The 19503-nt window shown below is 51.7% G+C and overlaps 1 protein-coding gene across 2 annotated transcripts in view; it reads right to left on the reverse strand.

Moving 5' to 3' along the window:
* Positions 1 to 1505, reverse strand: part of LOC116955490 (adhesion G-protein coupled receptor G2-like) — a 36825-nt gene extending 35320 nt beyond the window's left edge. Inside the window, exon 1 of one of the 2 annotated variants that reach the window (XM_032976607.2) lies at positions 997 to 1505. The gene's annotated coding sequence lies outside the window, so the exon portion shown is untranslated. The remainder of the gene's footprint in view (positions 1 to 996) is intronic. The other variant, XM_032976608.2, reaches the window with a different exon arrangement.
* Positions 1506 to 19503: the final 17998 nt, after the last annotated feature.

The raw sequence follows: 19503 nt of genomic DNA on the forward strand, positions 1-19503 counted from the left end.
CAGCAGTGGATTGACCACGGCTGATGATAGTCACCATAATTAAGCATGTACGTGTGTAAATAGTACGTGTGTACGTGTGTAAATAGTACGTGCGTGTGTGTGGTGATGCGTTCTGAGTGTCTTATGTGTGTGTGTATAGGCCTTTATAAATGCTCGCTAACAGCGCTTTCCCCAAATAGTCTGTCAAGGCCATACGGGGGAATGTTTTGTATATGTGTAGGTATCAATGCGAGTATGTTATTGAGTTTATACATGTGTGTGTGTGTATTGAAGCGGTGTGTGTGAATGAGTGGTAGTGTAGTGGTTAGCGCTACGCTGCGCTACGAACCTGGCAACCCGGGTTCGATTCCCGCTCACGGCCAACACCAAGTGACGATTATCTGAACGGGTCCTGGGACCTCCCCTAGGCCGACTCAGCCTCAAATGAGTACCTGGTGCGGTGTGTAAACATCGCCACTGGGGAGACAAAGGCGGCCGGGCGTGGTGCTGGCCACCCACCCCCTCGTGTGTCGTGCCGACCTTCATAGGTTCTCGCTAACAGCACTTGCCCCCAACAGTCTCTTAAGGCTACACGGGGGATCTTTATCTTTGTTTGTAATGTGGGTAATGTCTTTGTGTGTGTGAATATGGTCCTGGGCCTCTCCGAGGTCCCCTCAACCTCCAAAGAGTGCCTGGTGCGATGTGTCAACATTAGCGAGAGGGAGACAAAGGCGGGCGGGCGTGGAGCTCAGCCACCCACGCCGTCGTGGGCCGTGCCAGCCTTCATAGGTGCCACTCGCTAACAGCACTTGCCCCTATCGCCATGTGTAGGCTACACGGGGAACCTTTCTCTAATGGTTGGGACGTCCTTGTTGAGAGTATCAGCGTGTGTGTGTGTGTTACTTGTGAGCCCACCGCTGCCCACCGTAACAACATTAACCTGGCCCCTCTATTTCTTTTGGTGGGGAGAGGTGGGGAAGGGGTGGGGGAGAGGGAGTCGCGGTCCCTTGGTCTCACCTCCCAGCGGCGAGAGGGTCGCGGGACCCCCCGGTCGTAGCGGGGTCAGGACCCCTGTTGCGGACCCCAAAGTCTCCACGCAGCCTCGCGTTCCCGCAAGTAGCAGTCCCGGGGTCTCCGCTCACCCCCGCTCCTCCCACTTGCAGCTCTCTTGAAGCGATGGGTCCCTCTCCGGCAGGGGTCCGGCAGGGGTCCGAGAGAGGTACCTTCGGCAGGCTCCCTTCCTTAGCAGGGCTCCGAGAGAGTCGTCCCCGCTCCTCGAGAGTCGAGATCAGTCCCAAAAGGAGTTCTTAGAGAGGGTATCCGAGACTAGGGGAGGGGGTCTCTTCCACAGGGCTCCTGTACTGGAGGAGACCGATGTGGGCCGAGGAGATGTCCGCCTACCCCCTTTGACTCGAGCGGAGCAGCGAGCGAGGGGGATGATGAAGAAGTCGCGAGTTCTCTCTCTCTGCTGCCCCCCTCTCTCTCCCTCCCTCCCTCCCCGAGTGCGCGCGACTCGGCGCGTCAGCGGGAGTGACGTCACAGGACCCCTCCCGAGCCGGGGGAGGGGTGAGGGGTGAGGGGAGGGGGGGTGAGGGGTGGGAGGGAGGGGTGAGGAGATGCGTGCAGTCAAGGCGACTTCAGTGATGGGAGGGTGAGTGGAGGAGTGATGGGAGCGAGTGATGTCGTGGGAGTAATGGGAGTGATGGGGGGAGGGGATGGAGGAGAGTGATGGGAGGGAGTGATGGGGTGGGGGGAGTGATGGGAGGGAGTGATGGGGTGGGGGGGAGTGATGGGGGGGTGTGATGGGGGGGGGTGATGGGGGGGAGTGATGGGGGGGTGTGATGGGGGGGTGTGATGGGGGGTGTGATGGGGGGGGGAGTGATGGGGGGGTGATGGGGTGGGGGGGAGTGATGGGGGGGGGGTGATGGGGTGGGGGGGAGTGATGGGGTGGGGGGGATGTGATGGAGTGGGTGGAGCCTCAGGTGAAATGGCGCCGTGTGCGAACTTCGCACTTGCCCCATCAGTCTTTGCAAGGCTATATGGGGGACCTCTGTCTGTGTGTGTCTGTCTCTCTGTCTGTCTGTGTCTGTCTCTCTGTCTGTGTGTCTGTGTGTCTGTCTCTCTGTCTGTGTGTCTGTCTGTGTGTGTGTCTGTGTGTGTGTCTGTGTGTGTGTCTGTCTGTCTGTCTGTGTGTCTCTCTGTCTGTGTGTCTGTGTGTCTGTCTCTCTGTCTGTGTGTCTGTCTGTGTGTCTGTGTGTGTGTCTGTCTGTCTGTGTGTCTGTTTGTGTGTCTCTCTGTCTGTGTGTATGTCTCTCTGTCTGTGTGTCTGTGTGTGTGTCTGTGTGTGTCTGTCTGTGTGTCTGTCTGTGTGTCTCTCTGTCTCTCTGTCTGTCTGCTTTACGAACCCCGAGTTTGATTCCCGCTCACGGCAAACACCAGTGACGACGATCTGAACCGATCCAAAGGCCCTCCCCAAGGTCTACTCGGCCTTAAATGGCTACCTGGAGCGGTGTGTAAACTGGGGAGACAAAGACGGCCGGGCGTGGTGCTGGCTACCCACCCCCACAGCACTTGCCCCAACAGTCTGTTAAGGTTATACGGGGGATATGTCTTTGTATGTGCATGCATGGGTCTATATGTGTACAGTATATGTCTGTGTATATATGTTTGAGGCAGTTGTGGAGAGAGTGGAGGAGTTTCCGTACCTGGGCAGTGTGCTTATGACCAGCTCTGGATTGGCAGCGGAGGTCTCACTCCGAGTCAATCGAGCGGCATCATTGAATCAGTGGCTTACCGAGCTCCACACGAAGCTCGTGAGGTCTTCTCGGCCACAGTTAGGACGCCCTTCTCCACGCTTGCTAAACAACCGGCCTACGATCCATCCTGGGTTTTAATGAGAATGGATTTTGTGAGGAGCTCAAAGACCATTGAAAGATCTGAACACAGTCCCATCATGGGTGAGCTCCTTCGGCAGGCGAGGCTGCGTTGGCAGTCATGAAGCCTGCATTCCCAGCCCACGCAGCTTCTGTTTGGCCGGATAGAGGGGGATAAACGGTGCGCGGCACGGGCTGGAGAAGAGATGGAGCTGATGGGGTTCAGGAGGATACGGAGCTGAGTGGCAGAGGAGCGATGTTCACAACAACGAGCGGAGCGCCAGGCGGCTAAATCGCTGCGAGGTGGCGTCGTGAGGGGCACAGGTGGTGAATTTGTCAGTCATCTCAGTCGGTCAATCCACGGCACCTGGGCCTGTCCGATGACCAGCAGCGAGACTTCCACACTTGACGTTATCGGAGGGCCGACGGCCGGCCATTAAATGATGCGGCGGAGTGATGGGGGGAAGTGATAGGGCGGAAGGGAGTAACTCCCAGTTCCTTGTACCAGAGAACAGCTGGGAGCGAGGGGTTGGCGCTGTGGGTGGGTGAGGGGCGGGGGTGGGGGGTAATTAAGGGGGGGGGGGCCGGGGTGAGCCCAGGTGATCGCGGCGCGCTCCACGCTGAGGTTGCCAATCTCAGGCGATGACGTCGCCCACTGCGAGTCGTTCGCTCTGCGAATAACGCAGCTGTAGAGCCTCCCCACTCTCCCTCCCTCCTCCCTCCCCACTCTCCCTCCCTCCCTCCTCCGTCCCCACTCTCCCTCCCCACTCTCCCTCCCCTCTCTCACTCCCTCCCTCCCCTCCCTCCCTCCCCTCACTCCTGGAACTGGGAGTTACTCCCCCCCACTCTCCCTCCTCTCTCCCTCCACTCTCCCTCCCTCTCTCAATGTTCTTGTTGCTGTTATTTGAAGGAGAAAAGATCTGTACCGGGTATCCACCTCCATCTCCACCCTCCCCCCAGTCCCCCGCACCCTGCCCCCCCCCCTGGAGGAGGCGCGACTTTTGGACTGTGTTTAGGGCCCAGTCACTGTTTGGTTTTTGGAACTCAGCGACCCCCGCTATAGCCCCAATCACAGAGGAGTCACTCATTTACCCGGCACAGCATCGCCGAGTCTCAAGCCCCCTGCTCAAGAGGGTGCTGCCACACAACTGGGATGCTTGGTGAATTCCTCTGCAGCTTGGCAGCGTTTGGCTGCCATGTGGGAAGGAACCGGAGACCCCTGAGAAATCCAGAGAACGTTCCTGCGTGTGTGATTGAATCCATCTGTGCGGTGGTTTGAGTGTCTCCCCCCCCTTTCCTCGTGTGCAGCAGCTTGGGGCTGAGTGTTCTCCGGGGTCTGCGCTCTCCTCCGACACGGAGCCAACCCCTCACTGCTGACGGGATTCACGGGCAAACATCTCCGTGTGGCAGGACCCTCCTGAGGGCGAGTCTCGAGACTCGGTGAGGTTCCGTCTTAAAGACTCACAGAATCACTCAGAGACGAATAGACTCACATAAAGGCCCATAGATTATAGAGAGACCCACAAACTCGCATAGAAACCCACAGACTCACAGAGAAACCCACAGACTCACATAGAAACCCACAGACTCACATAGAGACCCACAAACTCGCATAGAAACCCACAGACTCACAGAGAAACCCACAGACTCACAGAGAAACCCACAGACTCACATAGAGACCCACAAACTCGCATAGAAACCCACAGACCCACATAGATACCCACAGACTCACATAGATACCCACAAACTCGCATAGAAACCCACAGACTCACATAGATACCCACAGACTCACATAGATACCCACAGACTCACATAGAAACCCACAGACTCACATAGAAACCCACAGACTCACATAGATACCCACAGACTCACATAGATACCCACAGACTCACATAGAAACCCACAGACTCACATAGATACCCACAGACTCACATAGATACCCACAGACTCACATAGATACCCACAGACTCACATTGAAACCCACAGACTCACATAGATACCCACAGACTCACATAGATACCCACAGACTCACATAGATACCCACAGACTCACAGATACTCACAGACTCACATAGATACCCACAGACTCACATAGATACCCATGGACTCGCATTTAAACCTAAGGATTATGTAGTGACCCATATACTCACACAGAGACCCGTGAATTTACATAGAAACCCATAGGCACACAGAGACACCGATGGGCTCACACGAATAGGATTAATGGCCGAACGACTGCGTGTAGGAGCACCTCCTGAGAGCGAGTCTTGGGATTAGGTGGCGCTCTTCTGCGCCAATAGAGGAAAGGACTCACGTTGTTGTTGTTGTTGTCGTTGCGTATGATGAGGTGTTCTTGTTTATTTATGACAGATAGAAAATCATCGCCACTTATGTTGGCGCCGGGCCCGGAATCGCGGATCTCGGGTTACCGGCTTTCTAGCGCAGTGTGCTAACAACGGCGCCACCCAAAATGAAAAACGACTATTACATTAATGTTTTAAAAATAAAATTAATGAAATGCGCGTAATTAAGTGACCAGGTAGGTGTGCCCGTGTGAACAGTCGCGGAAATAAAACGAGCGCGTTGAACCGCGAGTCACGTAAAAAAAAACAAATCATAAAAAAATAAACGTTCACCGTAGGTGGGCGTTTGTAATCAAGTTATTTGTGTTTCATCTTAATTGTACAATACTGAAAATAAATGATGAAAGGCATTAAGTTTTTTTTTGGGGGGGGGGGACGGGGGGTGGGACGTTTTTCCCCATCCCCCGCCCGAACTCCGCCAAATATTAAAGAAGATCATCGATTACTGACTGGGCTACTGCTTCCCACGTGCACTGACTCCGGTGCGCGGGCCGTTCCGGCGATACCGGCGCCGTGCCCCGAAGGGGCCCACCCGCTGGGCTGCCGGCAGCCACCACGCGCGTTGTTGCTTCAGTGTTCAACATTTACATCGGGAAAAATGATGAACACTCCGTACGCGGTAAACAATGAAAACACTGCACGTATACACATCGCCCCGTGATGCAGTCTTCCAAATTGGAGTGGTAAGTACGGTACAGTAAATACAGTAACTTTTTTTTTTTACCAGGAGCGTATTTTGTCTTTGTCTTTTTATTCATGCCAATGGCATATAGTTAAACAAAAAAAACATTCACAACACCTAAAACACAACAGGATTGTGTAAAAAGAAGCTTTTTTTATAATGATGTAGTGTCATGAGACCTTTTGCCAGTATCAAAGTGTGAAAGGGAATAATTAAAAAGGGAATAATTAAACATGGAATAATTAAAAAGGGAATAATTAAAAACGGAATAATTAAAAAGGGCTTTCCCCTTTCTGGCAATAAAATAGGTGTTAAGATGTCCAAACACCAAATAAATAACCTCTTCTGGTTTTTCTTACACTGATTTAGTGATTCACCGGCTTTTTTAAATCCGGCGACCCCCCCGCCCCCGCTTCCGAAGCCGCCGAATAATAATTATTTATGATCTACGTTAGACGCTTGCGAAGGCATTGATCGTGCAATAACCACATAATAATAATAATACACGCGTTGCCCTGACAATTGTTTGGGCCCTACACCACAGACGGGCGAGGTCTGGCTTTCGACACCGACATTACACAAGCATATTCTTTGGGTCTTTCGGGAAAGTCACGTAGATAGAAAAAAAAGAATAACAATGAAATAAAAATGAAAATAAAGTGAATACAAAAATATGTTTTTATTATAATTTTATAACTTTTTCTATCTACGTGACTTTACCGAAAGACCCAAAGAATATGAATTTCCGCAGTCACGAAAGCTTTAAGCCAAGATTACACAAGCAGCAGCGGCAGGAATAATTGTGGTTTTATACATTTCTGGATTTCATCATCATCATCAGCAGAGTGAGGCCTGTGAGATCGAGTTTGCGTGAACAGGGTAAACTAAGCATAAACAAAGTCCAACTTCATCTCCCCCCCCCCTCCTTTCTCACCGCCAGGATTGGCAACCACACCTCTGGTCCAACCTGTTTGCTTGTCCCCCGAAAATGCTGTCTCTGTTTCCACCTCCCCTGCCCCGTGGGGTTAGCCCTGCCCACTGGGGATGGAGAGGCGACCCCCGAGTGCGCCAGGCACGCCAGCGGCATTCGTTTAAGAGGCCAGATCACCGCTGATGAGACCCAGAAAGTTGAAGGTGGTGCAAACAAATGTGTTTAACAACCGAACGGACTGTTTGAGGCGAGTTCTGTTAGCGAGTAGCACGTGTGAAGGCTGGTACGTCCTCATTAAGGGGTGGTGGCCAGTACACATCACTTACGATGAGCATACATAACATCAGATACTCGTTTAAGGCTGGGTCGACCTAGGCGAGGCCCAACTATTAATAATAATTTCAATGTATAAAGTGCCCTTAATAGTTCTCCGGGCGCGAGGCCAATGACCGATTCAGATATTCGTCAGTGATGTTGGCCGCGAGCAGGAATCGAACTTGGTCCAGCGGGTTCGGAGCAGAGACAACCAAAACCGACCGCGTGTCACAGAGAGCATCTAAAGCGGGTCATAAACAAACCGAATACTTGTTCCGTAACAAAAGTTATCTCTGACATTTACTGTACTTGTTTAACAAGCATTAATGAATTAATTATAAACCGACTTTAGGGAAACCCCGCAGTGGTTCCTGAATGACGGCTGCGCTGGGTGTACACGGACGAGGACACGGGGGGTGGGGGAGTGAACACAACTCCACGTGGAGCAGGTCGCCACGTGGAGTTGTCAACACGAGCCCACTACTCGGCGTCAACGAATTCTATTATCATAAAAATGCCATTTTATAGAGCGTCATTCTTGCAATTGCATTTCACAACGCTGCACCTCAATTAGTCCCTTACACAGATCATACAAAAACAAAACCCCACCACTTAGCAAATCGAATAGTAAAAAATATGGAGAGAAAAAAACTCATCACCATCGGCTCGGCTGTTCGGTCTCTGATTTACCGACCCGAGCGTCTCACGCTTAGCCCCACTCACGTTCGCAAAACGCTCATCGCACACTCTGGGTGATGATGGCTGAAGAGGTGGACGAGGTGTTCAGGATGGAGGAGCGCTTTGTGGAAAGCAAAGCCGAATGGATAATGTGGGGCGAGGTTCGCCACCACCCTCACCAGGAACGACTTTGTTCTCGAGTTTGGTTTTGCTTCCCCGATCAACGGTAACATTGTGTCCAACAAACAAGCAGTTATGGCTTTATTTTGGTGATTTCTAAAAGTTTTTTTTGGTTTGGCCATGTTTTTGTTTATTGTAGTACGGAGTTAGACTGATGGCCTTAATCTAAGTTGTCTTGTGGTTGTTGTTGTTGTTGTTTCACTTGCATCCCACTGGGATTTTTGCACACAGCGTTGGTGTACGGTGCTATTTCAGGAATATTTTGATGTTTTTTTCCTGGATTTTCCGTTTGCACATGCACAGAGTCACTTTAAGATGTTTTCTTGTTCATGTTTTAGTTTTTTTGTTTGTTGCGGTTGCACCCGATTCAAGAGCCGAATGGCTCACAGGGCTATACCAAAAAAATGAAACTATGAAAGCACGTGCGTCTCTCTCGAAACCAGCTCAAGCCTCCCGAGTACCACGTGACTCCTGTGCGAGGCCACGCCCACTCTGAATCCCGCCCCCGCCCGCAGTCAAAACACACGCCGCTCCTTCTCCTCCTGCTGCTGCTGCTGCTCCGTTCAGCTTCCTTCTGTGCCAGCTCCGTCCTTCTCTTCTCTCCCTCTCTTTCCCTCTCGTTTCCCATCCTCTGCCGCTCACTCCCCATTCTCTTTCCCCTGTCTCGTTCGATCCTCAGTTTCCATCCATGACATCCGTGACTCCACTCCCCTTCCCGTGGTCAACAGTTTAAGGATGTCCGATTAACAATCACGATCATTAACAAGGGAAGGTGGGGGGGGGTGCGCCCGGTTTAGGGATAACGCCGTCAATCATCGTGAGTCGCTTGTTAAGTCACGTGGTTGAGCAAAACATTCGACATTGAAACAGGAAATGGAACGTTCGCAAAAGGAATGTGGAATGGCGCGCGCGTGCTTGGAACTCCACCGGGAGGCTGGGCGGGAGACCAAGACTCGGAGTAGAGAACGAACGCCGGTTCGAGACACCGCCACCACCACCACCACCGACACCGACACCGCCACCACCACCACCACCGCCACCACCACGGCCACCGCCATCACCACCGCCACGGTGGGTGTGGAGCAGCTGAACTGGTTTGGGCGGGACGCGTCACGGCGAGGAGGGATGACGATGAATGGCGGTGGTCGAGACCAGTCTAAGGCGCCGTCCATAAATGACGTCTCGCACCTAGGTGGGGGGGGGGGTCAGACATTTGTGACGAGGGGGGGGGGTTGAGAAGTGTGACGTCACATCAAAATGCGCAACTTTAAATAAATATAGACAACACGTTCTACTTAATTAAATAGACTTTTTAATAAATGTTTTCTCCTACAACATCACAGTGCGGCGCCACATTAAATACGCCGCACTACAATGACAACAATAGTTAAAGCGATTTGAAGCATGTTTTATTTTGTTGGGGGGGGGGGGCAGAGCTTTGTGACGTCATACTTCAGGGGGGGGTCTGACTTTTTGTGACGCCGTGTGACGAGAGGGGGGGGGGTCAAAAATCGCGTGACGTCATTTATGGACGGCCCTTAAGAAATGTAACGCGTCCAGAGAGGACGTCCAGCGCCGTGGAGCAGATGGGGCGGCGTGATCGGCTCCTCGCGTGTCGTAGAAGAACCAGGCGGACATGTTCACATCGTGGCTCCGTGACGGCTGTTCAAAACTCTCGGCGTGCGAAATGTGCACGCGCACGTGCCACTGTAGCTCGTGTTGTCGGATTTTACACATTCATTATGTAGAACTATAAAATACACTTAACATTTCTGCGTAGAGGATTTACATTCCTTGGTATATGCCGTATTTGGGCGGAGCGGTGGCGCAGTGGTTGGCGCACTGCTCCGTCATGGACCCGGGGGATGGAACGTCTGTTCCGACGCTTCCGTTCCAGACAGCGCCTAATAACGCGAGAGGCGACTGGTGATGAAATGAAAACAAAGACCGCCCCGTATCGCCTTCGGCAGACTGTTGGGTCAAGTGCCGTTAGCGAGTAGCACCAATACAGGACGCCACGTTACACGCCGGGGGCTGGGTGGCCAACACCACGCCCGGTCCGCCTTTGTCTCCCCAGTTGAGGTTGAGTCGACCTAGGAGAGACCCAAGACCGGCTCGAATATTCGCCACTGTTATTTGGCGTGAGCGGTGAAATCGAACTCGGATGGCCGGGCTCGTCGTGCAGTGCGCTAACCACTGCCCCACCGCTCCCCACGATGACGCCACCGCGAGTTGAGCGGTGGTGCAGTGGTCAGCGCTCGAACCCCGCGACCCAAGTTCGACTCCCGCTGACGGCCAACATCAGTGACGACGATCCGAACCGGTATTGGGCCTCCCCTAGGTCGACTCAGCCTCAAATGAGTACCTGGTTCGATGTGTAAAACATCGCCACTGGGGAGACAAAGGCGGCCGGGCGTGGTTGCTGGCCACCCACCCAACTGGTGTGCCACCGTGCCGGCCTTCATAGCCGCTCGCTAACAGCCCTTGCCCCAACAGTCTGTTCAGGCTACACGGGGGATCTTTGTCTTTGTGCGTGTACGTTGGGCAAGCCGCAGTGTAGTAATAGTTAGCGTGTCACGCAAGCGGCCATCCAAGTTCAGCTCCCAGCCACATGCGGCCGGGCGGGGCTGGTGGCCACCCCGTCCCCCAGCTCGTGACGGCCTTCGGCGGCACTGCGACTCGCTCACAGCACTTGGCCCGACAGTCTGTGGAGGCTACACGACGGGGAGACGAGGGGGGGGATCTCTGTTCTTCGTAAGGACATCCATCCATCTGAGACACGCACACAGCTAACGACACCACCACCACCACCCCATCATTCCTGGAGCTCCCCTCGTGCTCGTCTCTCGCGCGACTCCGCTGCCCGCGTTGTTTGTGGAGCTGACTCGGACTGGGGGCGGGCAGGCGTGAGTGAGCGAGTAACCCGCCACTCAAATTACATTCACTGACGCCGAATCGTTCGTTTATTGTTGTTATATATGGGTAATAATATTGCCTGTTGGTGGTGCAATGTGCACCGGTGGGGTCGACTTTGTTCGTGTTGTTGTTGACTGTTAAATTTCGATTTAAAGCTTTCGTGACCGCAATGATTCATCTTCTTTGGTTCTTTCGGTAAAGTCACGTAGAATGAGAATAAAATAATAAATTGATGAAATAAAATAACACTAATATTATCACGACGTTTCGGCCACAACACCTGATGAAGGCCGCTTGTGTTGTGGCCGAAACGTCGTGAGAATATTATTGTGTTATTTTATTTCATCAATTTATTATTTTATTCTCATTCTACGTGACTTTACCGAAAGAACCAAAGAAGTTGTTGACTGTTGTCTTCGTATTGTTGTTGACTGTTGTCTTCGTATTGTTGTTGACTGTTGTCTTCCTATTGTTGTTGACTGTTGTCTTCCTATTGTTGTTGACTGTTGTCTTCGTATTGTTGTTGACTGTTGTCTTCGTATTGTTGTTGACTGTTGTCTTCCTATTGTTGTTGACTGTTGTCTTCCTATTGTTGTTGACTGTTGTCTTCCTATTGTTGTTGACTGTTGTCTTCGTATTGTTGTTGACTGTTGCCTTCGTATTGTTGTTGACTGTTGTCTTCGTATTGTTGTTGACTGTTGTCTTCGTATTGCTGTTGACTGTTGTCTTCCTATTGTTGTTGACTGTTGTCTTCCTTTTGTTGTTGACTGTTGTCTTCCTTTTGTTGTTGACTGTTGTCTTCCTTTTGTTGTTGACTGTTGTCTTCGTATTGCTGTTGACTGTTGTCTTCGTATTGTTGTTGACTGCTGTCTTCGTATTGTTGTTGACTGTTGTCTTCCTTTTGTTGTTGACTGTTGTCTTCCTTTTGTTGTTGACTGTTGTCTTCGTATTGTTGTTGACTGTTGTCTTCCTATTGTTGTTGACTGTTGTCTTCCTATTGTTGTTGACTGTTGTCTTCGTTTTGTTGTTGACTGTTGTCTTCGTATTGTTGTTGACTGTTGTCTTCCTTTTGTTGTTGACTGTTGTCTTCGTATTGTTGTTGACTGTTGTCTTCGTATTGTTGTTGACTGTTGTCTTCCTATTGTTGTTGACTGTTGTCTTCGTATTGTTGTTGACTGTTGTCTTCGTATTGTTGTTGACTGTTGTCTACGTATTGTTGTTGACTGTTGTCTTCGTATTGTTGTTGACTGTTGTCTTCCTATTGTTGTTGACTGTTGTTTTCGTATTGTTGTTGACTGTTGTCTTCGTATTGTTGTTGACTGTTGTCTTCCTATTGTTGTTGACTGTTGTCTACGTATTGTTGTTGACTGTTGTCTTCGTATTGTTGTTGACTGTTGTCTTCGTATTGTTGTTGACTGTTGTCTTCGTATTGTTGTTGACTGTTGTCTTCGTATTGTCGTTGACTGTTGTCTTCCTATTGTTGTTGACTGTTGTCTTCGTATTGTTGTTGACTGTTGTCTTCTTATTGTTGTTGACTGTTGTCTTCCTATTGTTGTTGACTGTTGTCTTCGTATTGTTGTTGACTGTTGTCTTCCTTTTGTTGTTGACTGTTGTCTTCCTATTGTTGTTGACTGTTGTCTTCGTATTGTTGTTGACTGTTGTCTTCCTATTGTTGTTGACTGTTGTCTTCCTATTGTTGTTGACTGTTGTCTTCCTATTGTTGTTGACTGTTGTCTTCGTATTGTTGTTGACTGTTGTCTTTCTATTGTTGTTGACTGTTGTCTTCGTATTGTTTGCCTTCGGCGCGTTCCATTCGGATGGAAAAATTCTATACAATAAAAACATATACGGTTTATGTACACTACAGATAATATATACTATAGATAGTATATGTATATACTATATATACTATATACATACACTATCAATAGTGTATTTTTACTCATTAATAGGTAATATTTGTTCTCATTGTATATACTTTTCTTATTGTGTATTTGAGTATTGTCAGGTGATGCTGGCGCTTTGAGAGGCAGACGTGGACCAGTGAAGGCGCCACGCGTGCTAGCACAGCCAGGCTCCATGGATCACTCACTGGAGAAATCAGATGAGCTATGAAGCTCTTTTCCACAGATGTCGTTATAGTTCTTGTTCTGTGCTGGATGTTGCACGGATCCCCCTGGCTACACGGGACTTGACCATGTAATAATGTTTAATAATGTGAACTCTTATTGATTGATGAGTCAGAATAACTGGTGGCCCATGACGAAATCTACCCGGCATGTACGCCCAGTGTTGGTCAGATGTCATTAGAAGCCAAGCAGGGTTAGCCTGGAGACACAGGAGACACAGTCTCACACAGGAGACACAGTCTCACACAGGAGACACAGTCTCACACAGGAGACACAGTCTCACACGGGAGACAGTCTCACACGGGAGACAGTCTCACACAGGAGACACAGTCTCACACAGGAGACACAGTCTCACACAGTCTCACACAGGAGACACAGTCTCACACAGGAGACACAGTCTCACACAGTCTCACACAGGAGACAGTCTCACACGGGAGACACAGTCTCACACGGGAGACATCCTCACACAGTCTCACACAGGAGACACAGTCTCACACAGGAGACACAGTCTCACACAGGAGACACAGTCTCACACAGTCTCACACAGTTTCACACAGGAGACACAGCCTCACACAGGAGACACAGTCTCACACAGTCTCACACAGGAGAAACAGCCTCACACAGGAGACACAGTCTCACACAGTCTCACACGGGAGACACAGGCTCACACAGTCTCACACAGGAGCCACACGAGACACAGACTCACACAGGAGACACAGGACACAGTCTCACACAGTCTCACACGGCAGACACAGTCTCACACAGGCTCACACAGGAGACACAGTTTCACACGGGAGACACAGTCTCACACAGGAGACACAGTTTCACACAGGAGACACAGTCTCACACAGTCTCACACAGGAGACAGCCTCACACAGGAGACACAGCCTCACACAGGAGACAGTCTCACACAGGAGACACAGGAGACACAGTCTCACCCAGTCTCACACAGGAGACAGTCTCACACAGGAGACAGTCTCACACAGGAGACAGTCTCACACAGGAGACACAGTTTCACACGGGAGACACAGTCTCACACAGGAGACAGGCTCACACAGGAGACACAGTCTCACACAGTCTCACACAGGAGACACAGTCTCACACGGGAGACACAGTCTCACACAGTCTCACACAGGAGACACAGGAGACACAGTCTCACACAGCCTCACACAGTCTCACACAGGAGACACAGGAGACAAGTCTCACACAGGAGGTAATCACTCTCCCGCCCTCCCCGTGTTTACCGCTGTCTGCTCTCAGGGGGCGGGCAGGGAGCGGCACGCGCAGGCACGGCCACTGCGACCTTGAGGCAGGTTAATAATAAATAATTAAATCGGCTACCTGTCGCTTTTATAAATAACTAATGGCGTTACCTGCGTGAAGATCCCCCTCCCCGTAGAGCCTTCAACAGGCAAGTGGCCGTCAGCGAGTGGCACCGGCGATGGCCGGTAAAGCCGCCTTTGTCTCCCCAGAATACGGATGTTTAACACACTGCACACGAGGCAGCCATTTGAGGCTGAGTCCACCTAGGGGAGACCCGTGCGTGATATTCTGAGAGCGCTAAGAGGCCGCTTGACCCCCACGTGACGTCTCAGCCGTCCCACGTGTGATGAACTCGGGGTCCATGCGATTCCCTGCCCAGATGACGAGACAATTGGCTTCCTAGACGTCTCCCTGGAACATGGATTCGCCGTGCCGGCTGATGGCATGCGTAAAGGAATACTTCTTCTTTGGTTCTTTCGGTAAAGTCACGTAGAATGAGAATAAAATAATAAATTGATAAAATAAAATAACACAATAATAATATTTTATCAATTTATTATTTTATTCTCATTCTACGTGACTTTACCGAAAGAACCAAAGAAGATGAATCATTGCAGTCACGAAAGCTTTAAATCGAAAAGGAATACTTGTTTCGTAATCGACGATTTAAGCGCCGATGACGTCACCAAGCCCCGCCCTTGACTTCCCGTCCGGCGGCACACACGCCTTATCCCAACATCCCGGCTTTAGGTGAGTCTTCAAATCCTGTGTGGGGGGGTTGACTCAGCCCACCATCCATCCGGTGTTGTTAAAATAAAGTGCCACGTTGTGGGGAAGACCAATAGCGGTTGTCTTCTGGATATATTCTCTCCACCCCTCGCCCGCCATAGCAATGTGGAATGTTCACCACGAGCTCTGCAGGACTGTACATGGGAGACAGGCAGCGCGTTGTGGTGTAGTTGACAAGACGCCTGCTGCCCCGTATGTGCGTCTCCACAAAGACAATATACAAGCACGTTTTACACTTCCCAATGAGCTTCACGGCTTTCTTACTGGGAGTGCATTGTCTATCAGCGGCTTTGGTTCAACTCGACCAACACTGTGCACTGGTGTTAGCATTCAGTGCATCATCAGCAGAGTCAGGCTGGCTTATCGCAATGCTGATGGACTGCCAAATGTTGATAAGCACGGACCGGTTTCGACATTCAGTGTCTTACCACTGGGCCCCGCCGGGCCGGGCCCCGCCGGGCCGGGCCCCGCCGGGCCGGGCCCCGCCGGGCCGGGCCCCGCCGGGCTGGAGTTCATGTGGAGTCTGACCCCGGTTCCAGCTGTTCCATAGCAACCAACAGGGCGGTAACCAAGGTCTGATTCATCAATCCTCATCCACCATGGAGCAGCACGGCGCCTCACTCACCCGCTCACTCACTCGACGGCTCGCTCACCCAATCACCGACACACTCACCCACTCACGGACTCGCTCACCCACTCACCGACACACTCACCCGCTCACCGACACACCGCTCACGGACTCGCTCGCCCACTCACCGACTCACTCACCCTCTCACCGACTCGCTCACCCAATCACCGACTCGCTCACCCTCTCACCGACACACTCACCCACTCACCGACTCGCTCGCCTACTCACCGACTCGCTCACCCTCTCACCGACTCACTCACCCACTCACCGACTCACTGTCTCACCCACTCACCGACTCGCTCACCCACTCACCGACTCACTCACCCTCTCACCGACTCACTGTCTCACCCAATCACTGACTCGCTCGTCTACTCACCGACTCGCTCGCCCACTCACCGACTCACTCACCCTCTCACCGACTCGCTCACCCACTCACCGACTCACTCACCCTCTCACCGACTCACTGTCTCACCCAATCACCGACTCACACACCCACTCACGGACTCGCTCACCCACTCACGGACTGACTCACCCACTAGCTGACGATCCTGGGCCGTGGTCGTCTGAGTAACAGAACCGCTTAACTCAACGGGGCCTACAATAGCTGAATTGATACAATCTGAATTCACGGATCTCTACGGATCTCTGCGTAACTCGTTAGCCTGATAACTTTAATCTAAATTGGTTGTAATTGTTTGACTTGCATCCCACTGGGATTTTTGCACGCAGCGTTGATATACGGTATTTATTTCTGGGAGACTTTGCTGTTTTTTCCTGTATGTTTCTGTTGCGCGTAGTCACTTTAAGATGTTTATTCTTGTTAATGTTTTAGTTTGTTGCGGTTGCATTCGAGTCCAGAGCCGCATGGCTCACAGGGCTCTACCTAATAAATGAAAACTGAAACTGATCCCTGTGATCATTATGAATCCGTGTTCGGCTCTCGGGGGGGGGGGGGGTGGGGGATTTCAAAGCCTCTATCGCCATCGCAGATCGCTGGCGCGCGTCACCGCCATTACGTCACAGGAGCCACGTGACGTCAGTCCTTCGTTGAAGCTGGGACAGCCCCGCGTGCAGAGAGAGAGAGATAGCGTGCAGAGAGAGAGATAGCTCCCAGACCGCCTCGTCTGTCCACTCTTTATCTGACTGCGGCGCCCCGCCGCCCGAATACCTGATCCCTAATGGACCAGCTGTTAGCCGCCCTGGTACGCACCTGGTATTTGATCTTAGTCTGTGTGTGTATGTATGTATGTGGGTATGTGCGTATGTGTGCGTGTGTGTATGTATGTATGTGTGCGTGTGTATATGTGTGTATGTGTGTGTATGTGTGCGTGTGTATATGTGTGCGTGTGTATATGTGTGTGTATGTGTGTGTATGTGTGTGTGTGCGTGTGTATATGTGTGTATGTGTGTGTATATGTGTGTGTGTGTGCGCACATGGCCTGGCACAAGCGTCGGGGTGACGTCACCGCCACTTAGTGGCGAATGGCGGTTGTTGTGTGTGTGTATGTATGTGTGGGGAGCGATAGTGTAGCGGTTAGCGCGCTGCGCTATGAACCTGGCGACCCGGGTTTGATTCCCGCTCACGGCCAACACTAGTGACGATAATCTGAACCGGTCCCGGGCCTCCCCTAGGTCGACTCAGCCTCAAATGAGTACCTGGTGCGGTGTGTAAACATTGCCACTAGGGAGACAAAGGCGGTCGGGCGTGGTGCTGGCCACCCACCCCCTCGTGTGCCGATCCGGCCTTCATAGGTGCTCGCTAACAGCACCTGCCCCTACAGTCTGTTAAGGCTATATGGGGGATCTTTATCTTTGTTTTGTATGTGTGCGTGTGTATATGTGTGTGTATGTGTGCGTGTGTATATATGTGTATGTGTGTGCGTGTGTGTATGAATGTGTATGTGTGCGTGTGTATATATGCGTATATATGGCTGAGTCATGTAGCCCGCATGCCCAGCCACCGCATGCCGAAACAGCTTTTGTTCGTACTCTTTGGTTCTATTGGGTAAAGTCACGTAGGTGAAAATAAAATAACAGCGCTGTCCTCCAGACAGTCTCGTCCCTTCACCTGATGAAGGCCGCTTGTGTTGTTGCCGAAACGTCGTGATTTTTTGTTATTTTATTTTCACCTACGTGACTTTACCCAATAGAACCAAAGAGTATGGATCCTAGCAGTCACGAAAGCTTTAAATCTAGCTTTTGTTTGGCCGGATCGAGGGGGCTAAACGGGCGCGGCACGGGCTAGAGAAGTGATGGAGTGATGTGGTACAGGAGGACGTGGAGCTGAGTGGACTTGCCGATGACTGGTACCAGCGGTGTCAAGATCGGCCTCTGTGGAGGAGGCTCGTGAAGGACGCTATTGGGCAGTTGCAGGCAGTCGCCCTCCAACAACAACGGAGGGCGGAGGAGCGACGCTCACAACAACGAGCGGAGCGCCGGGTGGCTAAAGCACAGCAGGTTGGCACAGTAGGGGGCACAGGTTGTACACCAGCCAGTCATCTCAGTCATCTCAGTCAGTCGACCCGTGGCACCTGGGTCTGCCCCGTGACCTCCTGCCCGCGGGCGTTCGACACTTCACGTGGCCTCAAAGTGTACATGGCCTGGCACAAGCGTCGTGGTGACATCACCGCCACTTAGTGGCGAATGGTGGTTATTGTTGTGTGTATATATGTGTGTGTGTATATGTGTGTGTATGTGTGTGTGTGTATAAGTGTGTGTATGTGTGCGTGTGTATGTGTGCGTGTATATGTGTGTATGTGTGCGTATGTATGTGTATGTATTAGTCCGGCAAAACAACCCCCTACCTCCTCGCGGTGCCGGACGGGCAACTCTGTCGTGGACAGTGCTGTGGGGGGAGGTCCAATTTCGATTGGCTCCTCCCCTCATGGCATCTGTGTCCACCACAGGGGCTAAACGGGGGCTCTGGACGGGTGCGAGGGGCTGGTAACCCCTCCACCTTCAATTAATTACCACTAAACTACGACTGAAATATATAACTAATAAGCTTGTGCTGGAGGCCCCGGGGGTCCAGGCGTCTCTGACGTCTCCTGGCCAAACCCCAATTGGCGGAGCCAGGAGATTGAATATCTACCCTCGGGGCTCCTCCAGAAACAACGAAAAACCACTACGGGTGGCCACGTGGAATGTTCGAACGCTCACTGCGGAGGAGAGGCTGCCACTCCTCTGTCGGGAGCTGGACCGGTACCGCCTGGATCTTTGTGGCATTCAGGAGGTCCGGTGGACCGGTTCTGGCTCCTGCCACCATGAGGGGTGGACAGTCCTCTACTCGGGGCAGCAGACTGCCAAACAACAGGGTGTGGCTCTTCTTTTGAACAAAAGAATGAAGGGGGCGTGGGAGCGTGGCGGTGAGGTGTGGGAAGCTGTAAGCTCCAGGCTACTTTGGGCTCGCCTTCCCATCAACCGGAGGCGAGGAATGGTGGTCGTGGTTACTTATGCCCCCACCGAAGATGAACATCCGTGGAGGGATGCAGGCAAAGCCGATGAGTCAGATGCCTTCTATGACCTCCTGTCACAGGTGCTGGCTAAAGTGGCCCCTCGGGATAGAGTCATCATGTTGGGTGGCTTCATGCCCGAGTTGATCATGATGCTGGCACCTGGTCTGGAGTGATTGGAGGGCATGGGCCAGATCAGCTCAATAACAACAGTAGGAGGCTGCTAGAATTTCATCATCGCTTGCGGCTGGGATTGGTATCATCCCCGACTTCTCCTGATGTCGAGGGTAAATGGGCGAGGTTTAGGAATGTGACTCATGCAACTG

Source organism: Petromyzon marinus, chromosome 60 (genome assembly GCF_048934315.1).
Source record: "Petromyzon marinus isolate PM22_M1 ecotype Great Lakes invasive population chromosome 60, UKy_Petmar_22M1.pri1.0, whole genome shotgun sequence".
Lineage (NCBI taxonomy): Eukaryota > Metazoa > Chordata > Hyperoartia > Petromyzontiformes > Petromyzontidae > Petromyzon > Petromyzon marinus.